At 50.6% G+C, this 12396-nt stretch overlaps 15 non-coding genes across 15 annotated transcripts; all 15 read left to right on the top strand.

The window, feature by feature from the left end:
- Positions 1–567: 567 nt before the first annotated feature.
- On the top strand, positions 568–640 carry Trnaa-ugc (transfer RNA alanine (anticodon UGC)). The gene has a single exon. It is a non-coding gene; the product is annotated as a tRNA-Ala (tRNA).
- A 423-nt stretch (positions 641–1063) lies between these two features.
- Trnaa-agc (transfer RNA alanine (anticodon AGC)) lies at positions 1064–1136 on the top strand. Its single transcript has one exon. It is a non-coding gene; the product is annotated as a tRNA-Ala (tRNA).
- A 1058-nt stretch (positions 1137–2194) lies between these two features.
- On the top strand, positions 2195–2267 carry Trnaa-ugc (transfer RNA alanine (anticodon UGC)). The gene has a single exon. It is a non-coding gene; the product is annotated as a tRNA-Ala (tRNA).
- A 423-nt stretch (positions 2268–2690) lies between these two features.
- Positions 2691–2763, top strand: Trnaa-agc (transfer RNA alanine (anticodon AGC)). Its single transcript has one exon. It is a non-coding gene; the product is annotated as a tRNA-Ala (tRNA).
- Positions 2764–3821: 1058 nt separating this feature from the next.
- Positions 3822–3894, top strand: Trnaa-ugc (transfer RNA alanine (anticodon UGC)). Its single transcript has one exon. It is a non-coding gene; the product is annotated as a tRNA-Ala (tRNA).
- Positions 3895–4317: 423 nt separating this feature from the next.
- On the top strand, positions 4318–4390 carry Trnaa-agc (transfer RNA alanine (anticodon AGC)). The gene has a single exon. It is a non-coding gene; the product is annotated as a tRNA-Ala (tRNA).
- Positions 4391–5448: 1058 nt separating this feature from the next.
- Trnaa-ugc (transfer RNA alanine (anticodon UGC)) lies at positions 5449–5521 on the top strand. The gene has a single exon. It is a non-coding gene; the product is annotated as a tRNA-Ala (tRNA).
- A 423-nt stretch (positions 5522–5944) lies between these two features.
- Positions 5945–6017, top strand: Trnaa-agc (transfer RNA alanine (anticodon AGC)). The gene has a single exon. It is a non-coding gene; the product is annotated as a tRNA-Ala (tRNA).
- Positions 6018–7075: 1058 nt separating this feature from the next.
- Positions 7076–7148, top strand: Trnaa-ugc (transfer RNA alanine (anticodon UGC)). Its single transcript has one exon. It is a non-coding gene; the product is annotated as a tRNA-Ala (tRNA).
- A 423-nt stretch (positions 7149–7571) lies between these two features.
- On the top strand, positions 7572–7644 carry Trnaa-agc (transfer RNA alanine (anticodon AGC)). Its single transcript has one exon. It is a non-coding gene; the product is annotated as a tRNA-Ala (tRNA).
- Positions 7645–8702: 1058 nt separating this feature from the next.
- Positions 8703–8775, top strand: Trnaa-ugc (transfer RNA alanine (anticodon UGC)). Its single transcript has one exon. It is a non-coding gene; the product is annotated as a tRNA-Ala (tRNA).
- A 423-nt stretch (positions 8776–9198) lies between these two features.
- On the top strand, positions 9199–9271 carry Trnaa-agc (transfer RNA alanine (anticodon AGC)). Its single transcript has one exon. It is a non-coding gene; the product is annotated as a tRNA-Ala (tRNA).
- A 1058-nt stretch (positions 9272–10329) lies between these two features.
- Trnaa-ugc (transfer RNA alanine (anticodon UGC)) lies at positions 10330–10402 on the top strand. Its single transcript has one exon. It is a non-coding gene; the product is annotated as a tRNA-Ala (tRNA).
- Positions 10403–10825: 423 nt separating this feature from the next.
- Positions 10826–10898, top strand: Trnaa-agc (transfer RNA alanine (anticodon AGC)). Its single transcript has one exon. It is a non-coding gene; the product is annotated as a tRNA-Ala (tRNA).
- A 1058-nt stretch (positions 10899–11956) lies between these two features.
- Positions 11957–12029, top strand: Trnaa-ugc (transfer RNA alanine (anticodon UGC)). Its single transcript has one exon. It is a non-coding gene; the product is annotated as a tRNA-Ala (tRNA).
- The last annotated feature ends 367 nt before the right edge of the window (positions 12030–12396 follow it).

Here is a 12396-nt window from a genome sequence, read left to right as displayed (position 1 = left end):
TGGGCGCGACGTCAAGCTCTAAATAAGGCTTTCACTAGCGTGAGCGTTGCGTGAGCGTCGTGGAAGGTCGGAAAAGTCGTCTGCATGGGTGAGTGCCATGTTTGGGGAGCGTTTCGTAGTTTGCGCAGTGCAATGGAGACGCGGAAACGTGTTGTGGCCCAGTGTTTTGCAGTTGGACGACAAGAGTGGTACACAGTAGTAAAGTGCGAGGCAGTGAGTTGGCATGAACAGTCGAGTGCACAATTGGGCTTCAGATGTGCTTGTTACCTCAGGCGCGGTGTGATTGTCGACAAGGTTTGTGACTGTCCTTTCAAAAAATGGCTCTGAGCACTATGGGACTCAACTGCTGTGGTCATCAGTCGACTGTCCTTTCAATTTAAGACGTTAAATACAGACGTAATTTGTAGTCGTAATACCAGAGCATCGAAACTACTTGGAACTCTTGTGTATATGAACTTGACCGCGCCTTTGTACACTGGTCCCTTCACCCCTACAAACCAACCAACCATCAGGTCCGTGCACATCAGAGTAGCAAAGAATGGAAAACAGCGCAGCTTTGTTGCCCTTGGGGGCGTAGCTCAGTTGGTAGAGCGTTCGCTTTGCATGTGAAAGGTCCCGGGTTCAAGCCCCGGCGCCTCCATGTTTTGTGGACAGTGCATGGTAAGTGTTGGTCGCGGCGAGCCTAAAGACACGCAAGATGTTGCAAAGCCAGCGTCACAGCTCATGTGATGTATACTGACGTAAGGAGAGCAAGACGTAAATGTGAGGACCGGCTGTTGTCGAGGTGTCATCGAGTGCAAATCTGTCTTAGGTATAACGGCCTAACCTCAAAGAAGTCTAGAGAGTGGACAACACGTTCGTCTTACTCAGAGCGGTGGCCGAACGCTATTTTCGACGTTGTGCGCGCCACTTTAATTTTGGCCAACTACGATTCGATACAGAATGCAGGAAACCTGAAAGACACCCTCACGGACACATTGAGAATAGTGTTTGTCTGCGGAATAATGGGAGTGCAAGTGGTCTGTGATATTGATATGGTTGTATGTAGCACTATTTGTCATCAGGGGGCGTAGCTCAGATGGCAGAGCGCTCGCTTAGCATGCGAGAGGTACTGGGATCGATACCCAGCGCCTCCAGAATTTTTAACACACCTACATGCGCACACTGCCACGCAAGTGGGATAATTCACAGCCAGCGAATGTGTCAAGGCAGATACGAGCGAACGATTAGCAGCCACAACTGGCAAGCGTGATGTTACGCGCAGGAAGCACCCTCCTCCCACCGCTACACTGAATTTAGAAACAGTACAAGTCTGCCCTTAAGATTCTCAAACCTATGTCGGAAAGATCTGCCTTGCGCCGAGTTCACAAAAATCCCACTGCACATTCCCATTCTTTACGTGCAGTCGGCTGCTACTGGTGTTGCTAGTTGTGACTGCTGATGACAGATGCCGTAGCAATCAATTCATGGAGTGAGTTGTATGTTTTGCGATACTCTGTCTCTGACAAGCAAGCAGAGGTGACACAGGCGCGAACACGGGAAGCTTGCAGCCCCTCGCTGCCTGCAGACACCGAGCAGCCACACTAGGTGGGCGGCCTAAGCCGTAGGCGAAATGTGCTCACTCGCTTGGGCGCGACGTCAAGCTCTAAATAAGGCTTTCACTAGCGTGAGCGTTGCGTGAGCGTCGTGGAAAGTCGGAAAAGTCGTCTGCATGGGTGAGTGCCATGTTTGGGGAGCGTTTCGTAGTTTGCGCAGTGCAATGGAGACGCGGAAACGTGTTGTGGCCCAGTGTTTTGCAGTTGGACGACAAGAGTGGTACACAGTAGTAAAGTGCGAGGCAGTGAGTTGGCATGAACAGTCGAGTGCACAATTGGGCTTCAGATGTGCTTGTTACCTCAGGCGCGGTGTGATTGTCGACAAGGTTTGTGACTGTCCTTTCAAAAAATGGCTCTGAGCACTATGGGACTCAACTGCTGTGGTCATCAGTCGACTGTCCTTTCAATTTAAGACGTTAAATACAGACGTAATTTGTAGTCGTAATACCAGAGCATCGAAACTACTTGGAACTCTTGTGTATATGAACTTGACCGCGCCTTTGTACACTGGTCCCTTCACCCCTACAAACCAACCAACCATCAGGTCCGTGCACATCAGAGTAGCAAAGAATGGAAAACAGCGCAGCTTTGTTGCCCTTGGGGGCGTAGCTCAGTTGGTAGAGCGTTCGCTTTGCATGTGAAAGGTCCCGGGTTCAAGCCCCGGCGCCTCCATGTTTTGTGGACAGTGCATGGTAAGTGTTGGTCGCGGCGAGCCTAAAGACACGCAAGATGTTGCAAAGCCAGCGTCACAGCTCATGTGATGTATACTGACGTAAGGAGAGCAAGACGTAAATGTGAGGACCGGCTGTTGTCGAGGTGTCATCGAGTGCAAATCTGTCTTAGGTATAACGGCCTAACCTCAAAGAAGTCTAGAGAGTGGACAACACGTTCGTCTTACTCAGAGCGGTGGCCGAACGCTATTTTCGACGTTGTGCGCGCCACTTTAATTTTGGCCAACTACGATTCGATACAGAATGCAGGAAACCTGAAAGACACCCTCACGGACACATTGAGAATAGTGTTTGTCTGCGGAATAATGGGAGTGCAAGGGGTCTGTGATATTGATATGGTTGTATGTAGCACTATTTGTCATCAGGGGGCGTAGCTCAGATGGTAGAGCGCTCGCTTAGCATGCGAGAGGTACTGGGATCGATACCCAGCGCCTCCAGAATTTTTAACACACCTACATGCGCACACTGCCACGCAAGTGGGATAATTCACAGCCAGCGAATGTGTCAAGGCAGATACGAGCGAACGATTAGCAGCCACAACTGGCAAGCGTGATGTTACGCGCAGGAAGCACCCTCCTCCCACCGCTACACTGAATTTAGAAACAGTACAAGTCTGCCCTTAAGATTCTCAAACCTATGTCGGAAAGATCTGCCTTGCGCCGAGTTCACAAAAATCCCACTGCACATTCCCATTCTTTACGTGCAGTCGGCTGCTACTGGTGTTGCTAGTTGTGACTGCTGATGACAGATGCCGTAGCAATCAATTCATGGAGTGAGTTGTATGTTTTGCGATACTCTGTCTCTGACAAGCAAGCAGAGGTGACACAGGCGCGAACACGGGAAGCTTGCAGCCCCTCGCTGCCTGCAGACACCGAGCAGCCACACTAGGTGGGCGGCCTAAGCCGTAGGCGAAATGTGCTCACTCGCTTGGGCGCGACGTCAAGCTCTAAATAAGGCTTTCACTAGCGTGAGCGTTGCGTGAGCGTCGTGGAAGGTCGGAAAAGTCGTCTGCATGGGTGAGTGCCATGTTTGGGGAGCGTTTCGTAGTTTGCGCAGTGCAATGGAGACGCGGAAACGTGTTGTGGCCCAGTGTTTTGCAGTTGGACGACAAGAGTGGTACACAGTAGTAAAGTGCGAGGCAGTGAGTTGGCATGAACAGTCGAGTGCACAATTGGGCTTCAGATGTGCTTGTTACCTCAGGCGCGGTGTGATTGTCGACAAGGTTTGTGACTGTCCTTTCAAAAAATGGCTCTGAGCACTATGGGACTCAACTGCTGTGGTCATCAGTCGACTGTCCTTTCAATTTAAGACGTTAAATACAGACGTAATTTGTAGTCGTAATACCAGAGCATCGAAACTACTTGGAACTCTTGTGTATATGAACTTGACCGCGCCTTTGTACACTGGTCCCTTCACCCCTACAAACCAACCAACCATCAGGTCCGTGCACATCAGAGTAGCAAAGAATGGAAAACAGCGCAGCTTTGTTGCCCTTGGGGGCGTAGCTCAGTTGGTAGAGCGTTCGCTTTGCATGTGAAAGGTCCCGGGTTCAAGCCCCGGCGCCTCCATGTTTTGTGGACAGTGCATGGTAAGTGTTGGTCGCGGCGAGCCTAAAGACACGCAAGATGTTGCAAAGCCAGCGTCACAGCTCATGTGATGTATACTGACGTAAGGAGAGCAAGACGTAAATGTGAGGACCGGCTGTTGTCGAGGTGTCATCGAGTGCAAATCTGTCTTAGGTATAACGGCCTAACCTCAAAGAAGTCTAGAGAGTGGACAACACGTTCGTCTTACTCAGAGCGGTGGCCGAACGCTATTTTCGACGTTGTGCGCGCCACTTTAATTTTGGCCAACTACGATTCGATACAGAATGCAGGAAACCTGAAAGACACCCTCACGGACACATTGAGAATAGTGTTTGTCTGCGGAATAATGGGAGTGCAAGGGGTCTGTGATATTGATATGGTTGTATGTAGCACTATTTGTCATCAGGGGGCGTAGCTCAGATGGTAGAGCGCTCGCTTAGCATGCGAGAGGTACTGGGATCGATACCCAGCGCCTCCAGAATTTTTAACACACCTACATGCGCACACTGCCACGCAAGTGGGATAATTCACAGCCAGCGAATGTGTCAAGGCAGATACGAGCGAACGATTAGCAGCCACAACTGGCAAGCGTGATGTTACGCGCAGGAAGCACCCTCCTCCCACCGCTACACTGAATTTAGAAACAGTACAAGTCTGCCCTTAAGATTCTCAAACCTATGTCGGAAAGATCTGCCTTGCGCCGAGTTCACAAAAATCCCACTGCACATTCCCATTCTTTACGTGCAGTCGGCTGCTACTGGTGTTGCTAGTTGTGACTGCTGATGACAGATGCCGTAGCAATCAATTCATGGAGTGAGTTGTATGTTTTGCGATACTCTGTCTCTGACAAGCAAGCAGAGGTGACACAGGCGCGAACACGGGAAGCTTGCAGCCCCTCGCTGCCTGCAGACACCGAGCAGCCACACTAGGTGGGCGGCCTAAGCCGTAGGCGAAATGTGCTCACTCGCTTGGGCGCGACGTCAAGCTCTAAATAAGGCTTTCACTAGCGTGAGCGTTGCGTGAGCGTCGTGGAAGGTCGGAAAAGTCGTCTGCATGGGTGAGTGCCATGTTTGGGGAGCGTTTCGTAGTTTGCGCAGTGCAATGGAGACGCGGAAACGTGTTGTGGCCCAGTGTTTTGCAGTTGGACGACAAGAGTGGTACACAGTAGTAAAGTGCGAGGCAGTGAGTTGGCATGAACAGTCGAGTGCACAATTGGGCTTCAGATGTGCTTGTTACCTCAGGCGCGGTGTGATTGTCGACAAGGTTTGTGACTGTCCTTTCAAAAAATGGCTCTGAGCACTATGGGACTCAACTGCTGTGGTCATCAGTCGACTGTCCTTTCAATTTAAGACGTTAAATACAGACGTAATTTGTAGTCGTAATACCAGAGCATCGAAACTACTTGGAACTCTTGTGTATATGAACTTGACCGCGCCTTTGTACACTGGTCCCTTCACCCCTACAAACCAACCAACCATCAGGTCCGTGCACATCAGAGTAGCAAAGAATGGAAAACAGCGCAGCTTTGTTGCCCTTGGGGGCGTAGCTCAGTTGGTAGAGCGTTCGCTTTGCATGTGAAAGGTCCCGGGTTCAAGCCCCGGCGCCTCCATGTTTTGTGGACAGTGCATGGTAAGTGTTGGTCGCGGCGAGCCTAAAGACACGCAAGATGTTGCAAAGCCAGCGTCACAGCTCATGTGATGTATACTGACGTAAGGAGAGCAAGACGTAAATGTGAGGACCGGCTGTTGTCGAGGTGTCATCGAGTGCAAATCTGTCTTAGGTATAACGGCCTAACCTCAAAGAAGTCTAGAGAGTGGACAACACGTTCGTCTTACTCAGAGCGGTGGCCGAACGCTATTTTCGACGTTGTGCGCGCCACTTTAATTTTGGCCAACTACGATTCGATACAGAATGCAGGAAACCTGAAAGACACCCTCACGGACACATTGAGAATAGTGTTTGTCTGCGGAATAATGGGAGTGCAAGGGGTCTGTGATATTGATATGGTTGTATGTAGCACTATTTGTCATCAGGGGGCGTAGCTCAGATGGTAGAGCGCTCGCTTAGCATGCGAGAGGTACTGGGATCGATACCCAGCGCCTCCAGAATTTTTAACACACCTACATGCGCACACTGCCACGCAAGTGGGATAATTCACAGCCAGCGAATGTGTCAAGACAGATACGAGCGAACGATTAGCAGCCACAACTGGCAAGCGTGATGTTACGCGCAGGAAGCACCCTCCTCCCACCGCTACACTGAATTTAGAAACAGTACAAGTCTGCCCTTAAGATTCTCAAACCTATGTCGGAAAGATCTGCCTTGCGCCGAGTTCACAAAAATCCCACTGCACATTCCCATTCTTTACGTGCAGTCGGCTGCTACTGGTGTTGCTAGTTGTGACTGCTGATGACAGATGCCGTAGCAATCAATTCATGGAGTGAGTTGTATGTTTTGCGATACTCTGTCTCTGACAAGCAAGCAGAGGTGACACAGGCGCGAACACGGGAAGCTTGCAGCCCCTCGCTGCCTGCAGACACCGAGCAGCCACACTAGGTGGGCGGCCTAAGCCGTAGGCGAAATGTGCTCACTCGCTTGGGCGCGACGTCAAGCTCTAAATAAGGCTTTCACTAGCGTGAGCGTTGCGTGAGCGTCGTGGAAGGTCGGAAAAGTCGTCTGCATGGGTGAGTGCCATGTTTGGGGAGCGTTTCGTAGTTTGCGCAGTGCAATGGAGACGCGGAAACGTGTTGTGGCCCAGTGTTTTGCAGTTGGACGACAAGAGTGGTACACAGTAGTAAAGTGCGAGGCAGTGAGTTGGCATGAACAGTCGAGTGCACAATTGGGCTTCAGATGTGCTTGTTACCTCAGGCGCGGTGTGATTGTCGACAAGGTTTGTGACTGTCCTTTCAAAAAATGGCTCTGAGCACTATGGGACTCAACTGCTGTGGTCATCAGTCGACTGTCCTTTCAATTTAAGACGTTAAATACAGACGTAATTTGTAGTCGTAATACCAGAGCATCGAAACTACTTGGAACTCTTGTGTATATGAACTTGACCGCGCCTTTGTACACTGGTCCCTTCACCCCTACAAACCAACCAACCATCAGGTCCGTGCACATCAGAGTAGCAAAGAATGGAAAACAGCGCAGCTTTGTTGCCCTTGGGGGCGTAGCTCAGTTGGTAGAGCGTTCGCTTTGCATGTGAAAGGTCCCGGGTTCAAGCCCCGGCGCCTCCATGTTTTGTGGACAGTGCATGGTAAGTGTTGGTCGCGGCGAGCCTAAAGACACGCAAGATGTTGCAAAGCCAGCGTCACAGCTCATGTGATGTATACTGACGTAAGGAGAGCAAGACGTAAATGTGAGGACCGGCTGTTGTCGAGGTGTCATCGAGTGCAAATCTGTCTTAGGTATAACGGCCTAACCTCAAAGAAGTCTAGAGAGTGGACAACACGTTCGTCTTACTCAGAGCGGTGGCCGAACGCTATTTTCGACGTTGTGCGCGCCACTTTAATTTTGGCCAACTACGATTCGATACAGAATGCAGGAAACCTGAAAGACACCCTCACGGACACATTGAGAATAGTGTTTGTCTGCGGAATAATGGGAGTGCAAGGGGTCTGTGATATTGATATGGTTGTATGTAGCACTATTTGTCATCAGGGGGCGTAGCTCAGATGGTAGAGCGCTCGCTTAGCATGCGAGAGGTACTGGGATCGATACCCAGCGCCTCCAGAATTTTTAACACACCTACATGCGCACACTGCCACGCAAGTGGGATAATTCACAGCCAGCGAATGTGTCAAGGCAGATACGAGCGAACGATTAGCAGCCACAACTGGCAAGCGTGATGTTACGCGCAGGAAGCACCCTCCTCCCACCGCTACACTGAATTTAGAAACAGTACAAGTCTGCCCTTAAGATTCTCAAACCTATGTCGGAAAGATCTGCCTTGCGCCGAGTTCACAAAAATCCCACTGCACATTCCCATTCTTTACGTGCAGTCGGCTGCTACTGGTGTTGCTAGTTGTGACTGCTGATGACAGATGCCGTAGCAATCAATTCATGGAGTGAGTTGTATGTTTTGCGATACTCTGTCTCTGACAAGCAAGCAGAGGTGACACAGGCGCGAACACGGGAAGCTTGCAGCCCCTCGCTGCCTGCAGACACCGAGCAGCCACACTAGGTGGGCGGCCTAAGCCGTAGGCGAAATGTGCTCACTCGCTTGGGCGCGACGTCAAGCTCTAAATAAGGCTTTCACTAGCGTGAGCGTTGCGTGAGCGTCGTGGAAGGTCGGAAAAGTCGTCTGCATGGGTGAGTGCCATGTTTGGGGAGCGTTTCGTAGTTTGCGCAGTGCAATGGAGACGCGGAAACGTGTTGTGGCCCAGTGTTTTGCAGTTGGACGACAAGAGTGGTACACAGTAGTAAAGTGCGAGGCAGTGAGTTGGCATGAACAGTCGAGTGCACAATTGGGCTTCAGATGTGCTTGTTACCTCAGGCGCGGTGTGATTGTCGACAAGGTTTGTGACTGTCCTTTCAAAAAATGGCTCTGAGCACTATGGGACTCAACTGCTGTGGTCATCAGTCGACTGTCCTTTCAATTTAAGACGTTAAATACAGACGTAATTTGTAGTCGTAATACCAGAGCATCGAAACTACTTGGAACTCTTGTGTATATGAACTTGACCGCGCCTTTGTACACTGGTCCCTTCACCCCTACAAACCAACCAACCATCAGGTCCGTGCACATCAGAGTAGCAAAGAATGGAAAACAGCGCAGCTTTGTTGCCCTTGGGGGCGTAGCTCAGTTGGTAGAGCGTTCGCTTTGCATGTGAAAGGTCCCGGGTTCAAGCCCCGGCGCCTCCATGTTTTGTGGACAGTGCATGGTAAGTGTTGGTCGCGGCGAGCCTAAAGACACGCAAGATGTTGCAAAGCCAGCGTCACAGCTCATGTGATGTATACTGACGTAAGGAGAGCAAGACGTAAATGTGAGGACCGGCTGTTGTCGAGGTGTCATCGAGTGCAAATCTGTCTTAGGTATAACGGCCTAACCTCAAAGAAGTCTAGAGAGTGGACAACACGTTCGTCTTACTCAGAGCGGTGGCCGAACGCTATTTTCGACGTTGTGCGCGCCACTTTAATTTTGGCCAACTACGATTCGATACAGAATGCAGGAAACCTGAAAGACACCCTCACGGACACATTGAGAATAGTGTTTGTCTGCGGAATAATGGGAGTGCAAGGGGTCTGTGATATTGATATGGTTGTATGTAGCACTATTTGTCATCAGGGGGCGTAGCTCAGATGGTAGAGCGCTCGCTTAGCATGCGAGAGGTACTGGGATCGATACCCAGCGCCTCCAGAATTTTTAACACACCTACATGCGCACACTGCCACGCAAGTGGGATAATTCACAGCCAGCGAATGTGTCAAGGCAGATACGAGCGAACGATTAGCAGCCACAACTGGCAAGCGTGATGTTACGCGCAGGAAGCACCCTCCTCCCACCGCTACACTGAATTTAGAAACAGTACAAGTCTGCCCTTAAGATTCTCAAACCTATGTCGGAAAGATCTGCCTTGCGCCGAGTTCACAAAAATCCCACTGCACATTCCCATTCTTTACGTGCAGTCGGCTGCTACTGGTGTTGCTAGTTGTGACTGCTGATGACAGATGCCGTAGCAATCAATTCATGGAGTGAGTTGTATGTTTTGCGATACTCTGTCTCTGACAAGCAAGCAGAGGTGACACAGGCGCGAACACGGGAAGCTTGCAGCCCCTCGCTGCCTGCAGACACCGAGCAGCCACACTAGGTGGGCGGCCTAAGCCGTAGGCGAAATGTGCTCACTCGCTTGGGCGCGACGTCAAGCTCTAAATAAGGCTTTCACTAGCGTGAGCGTTGCGTGAGCGTCGTGGAAGGTCGGAAAAGTCGTCTGCATGGGTGAGTGCCATGTTTGGGGAGCGTTTCGTAGTTTGCGCAGTGCAATGGAGACGCGGAAACGTGTTGTGGCCCAGTGTTTTGCAGTTGGACGACAAGAGTGGTACACAGTAGTAAAGTGCGAGGCAGTGAGTTGGCATGAACAGTCGAGTGCACAATTGGGCTTCAGATGTGCTTGTTACCTCAGGCGCGGTGTGATTGTCGACAAGGTTTGTGACTGTCCTTTCAAAAAATGGCTCTGAGCACTATGGGACTCAACTGCTGTGGTCATCAGTCGACTGTCCTTTCAATTTAAGACGTTAAATACAGACGTAATTTGTAGTCGTAATACCAGAGCATCGAAACTACTTGGAACTCTTGTGTATATGAACTTGACCGCGCCTTTGTACACTGGTCCCTTCACCCCTACAAACCAACCAACCATCAGGTCCGTGCACATCAGAGTAGCAAAGAATGGAAAACAGCGCAGCTTTGTTGCCCTTGGGGGCGTAGCTCAGTTGGTAGAGCGTTCGCTTTGCATGTGAAAGGTCCCGGGTTCAAGCCCCGGCGCCTCCATGTTTTGTGGACAGTGCATGGTAAGTGTTGGTCGCGGCGAGCCTAAAGACACGCAAGATGTTGCAAAGCCAGCGTCACAGCTCATGTGATGTATACTGACGTAAGGAGAGCAAGACGTAAATGTGAGGACCGGCTGTTGTCGAGGTGTCATCGAGTGCAAATCTGTCTTAGGTATAACGGCCTAACCTCAAAGAAGTCTAGAGAGTGGACAACACGTTCGTCTTACTCAGAGCGGTGGCCGAACGCTATTTTCGACGTTGTGCGCGCCACTTTAATTTTGGCCAACTACGATTCGATACAGAATGCAGGAAACCTGAAAGACACCCTCACGGACACATTGAGAATAGTGTTTGTCTGCGGAATAATGGGAGTGCAAGGGGTCTGTGATATTGATATGGTTGTATGTAGCACTATTTGTCATCAGGGGGCGTAGCTCAGATGGTAGAGCGCTCGCTTAGCATGCGAGAGGTACTGGGATCGATACCCAGCGCCTCCAGAATTTTTAACACACCTACATGCGCACACTGCCACGCAAGTGGGATAATTCACAGCCAGCGAATGTGTCAAGACAGATACGAGCGAACGATTAGCAGCCACAACTGGCAAGCGTGATGTTACGCGCAGGAAGCACCCTCCTCCCACCGCTACACTGAATTTAGAAACAGTACAAGTCTGCCCTTAAGATTCTCAAACCTATGTCGGAAAGATCTGCCTTGCGCCGAGTTCACAAAAATCCCACTGCACATTCCCATTCTTTACGTGCAGTCGGCTGCTACTGGTGTTGCTAGTTGTGACTGCTGATGACAGATGCCGTAGCAATCAATTCATGGAGTGAGTTGTATGTTTTGCGATACTCTGTCTCTGACAAGCAAGCAGAGGTGACACAGGCGCGAACACGGGAAGCTTGCAGCCCCTCGCTGCCTGCAGACACCGAGCAGCCACACTAGGTGGGCGGCCTAAGCCGTAGGCGAAATGTGCTCACTCGCTTGGGCGCGACGTCAAGCTCTAAATAAGGCTTTCACTAGCGTGAGCGTTGCGTGAGCGTCGTGGAAGGTCGGAAAAGTCGTCTGCATGGGTGAGTGCCATGTTTGGGGAGCGTTTCGTAGTTTGCGCAGTGCAATGGAGACGCGGAAACGTGTTGTGGCCCAGTGTTTTGCAGTTGGACGACAAGAGTGGTACACAGTAGTAAAGTGCGAGGCAGTGAGTTGGCATGAACAGTCGAGTGCACAATTGGGCTTCAGATGTGCTTGTTACCTCAGGCGCGGTGTGATTGTCGACAAGGTTTGTGACTGTCCTTTCAAAAAATGGCTCTGAGCACTATGGGACTCAACTGCTGTGGTCATCAGTCGACTGTCCTTTCAATTTAAGACGTTAAATACAGACGTAATTTGTAGTCGTAATACCAGAGCATCGAAACTACTTGGAACTCTTGTGTATATGAACTTGACCGCGCCTTTGTACACTGGTCCCTTCACCCCTACAAACCAACCAACCATCAGGTCCGTGCACATCAGAGTAGCAAAGAATGGAAAACAGCGCAGCTTTGTTGCCCTTGGGGGCGTAGCTCAGTTGGTAGAGCGTTCGCTTTGCATGTGAAAGGTCCCGGGTTCAAGCCCCGGCGCCTCCATGTTTTGTGGACAGTGCATGGTAAGTGTTGGTCGCGGCGAGCCTAAAGACACGCAAGATGTTGCAAAGCCAGCGTCACAGCTCATGTGATGTATACTGACGTAAGGAGAGCAAGACGTAAATGTGAGGACCGGCTGTTGTCGAGGTGTCATCGAGTGCAAATCTGTCTTAGGTATAACGGCCTAACCTCAAAGAAGTCTAGAGAGTGGACAACACGTTCGTCTTACTCAGAGCGGTGGCCGAACGCTATTTTCGACGTTGTGCGCGCCACTTTAATTTTGGCCAACTACGATTCGATACAGAATGCAGGAAACCTGAAAGACACCCTCACGGACACATTGAGAATAGTGTTTGTCTGCGGAATAATG

Source organism: Schistocerca nitens, unplaced genomic scaffold, assembly GCF_023898315.1.
Source record: "Schistocerca nitens isolate TAMUIC-IGC-003100 unplaced genomic scaffold, iqSchNite1.1 HiC_scaffold_371, whole genome shotgun sequence".
Taxonomy (NCBI): Eukaryota; Metazoa; Arthropoda; class Insecta; order Orthoptera; family Acrididae; genus Schistocerca; species Schistocerca nitens.
Note: the sequence above shows the minus strand (reverse complement) of the source record. Positions and strands in the feature narration are given on the sequence as shown.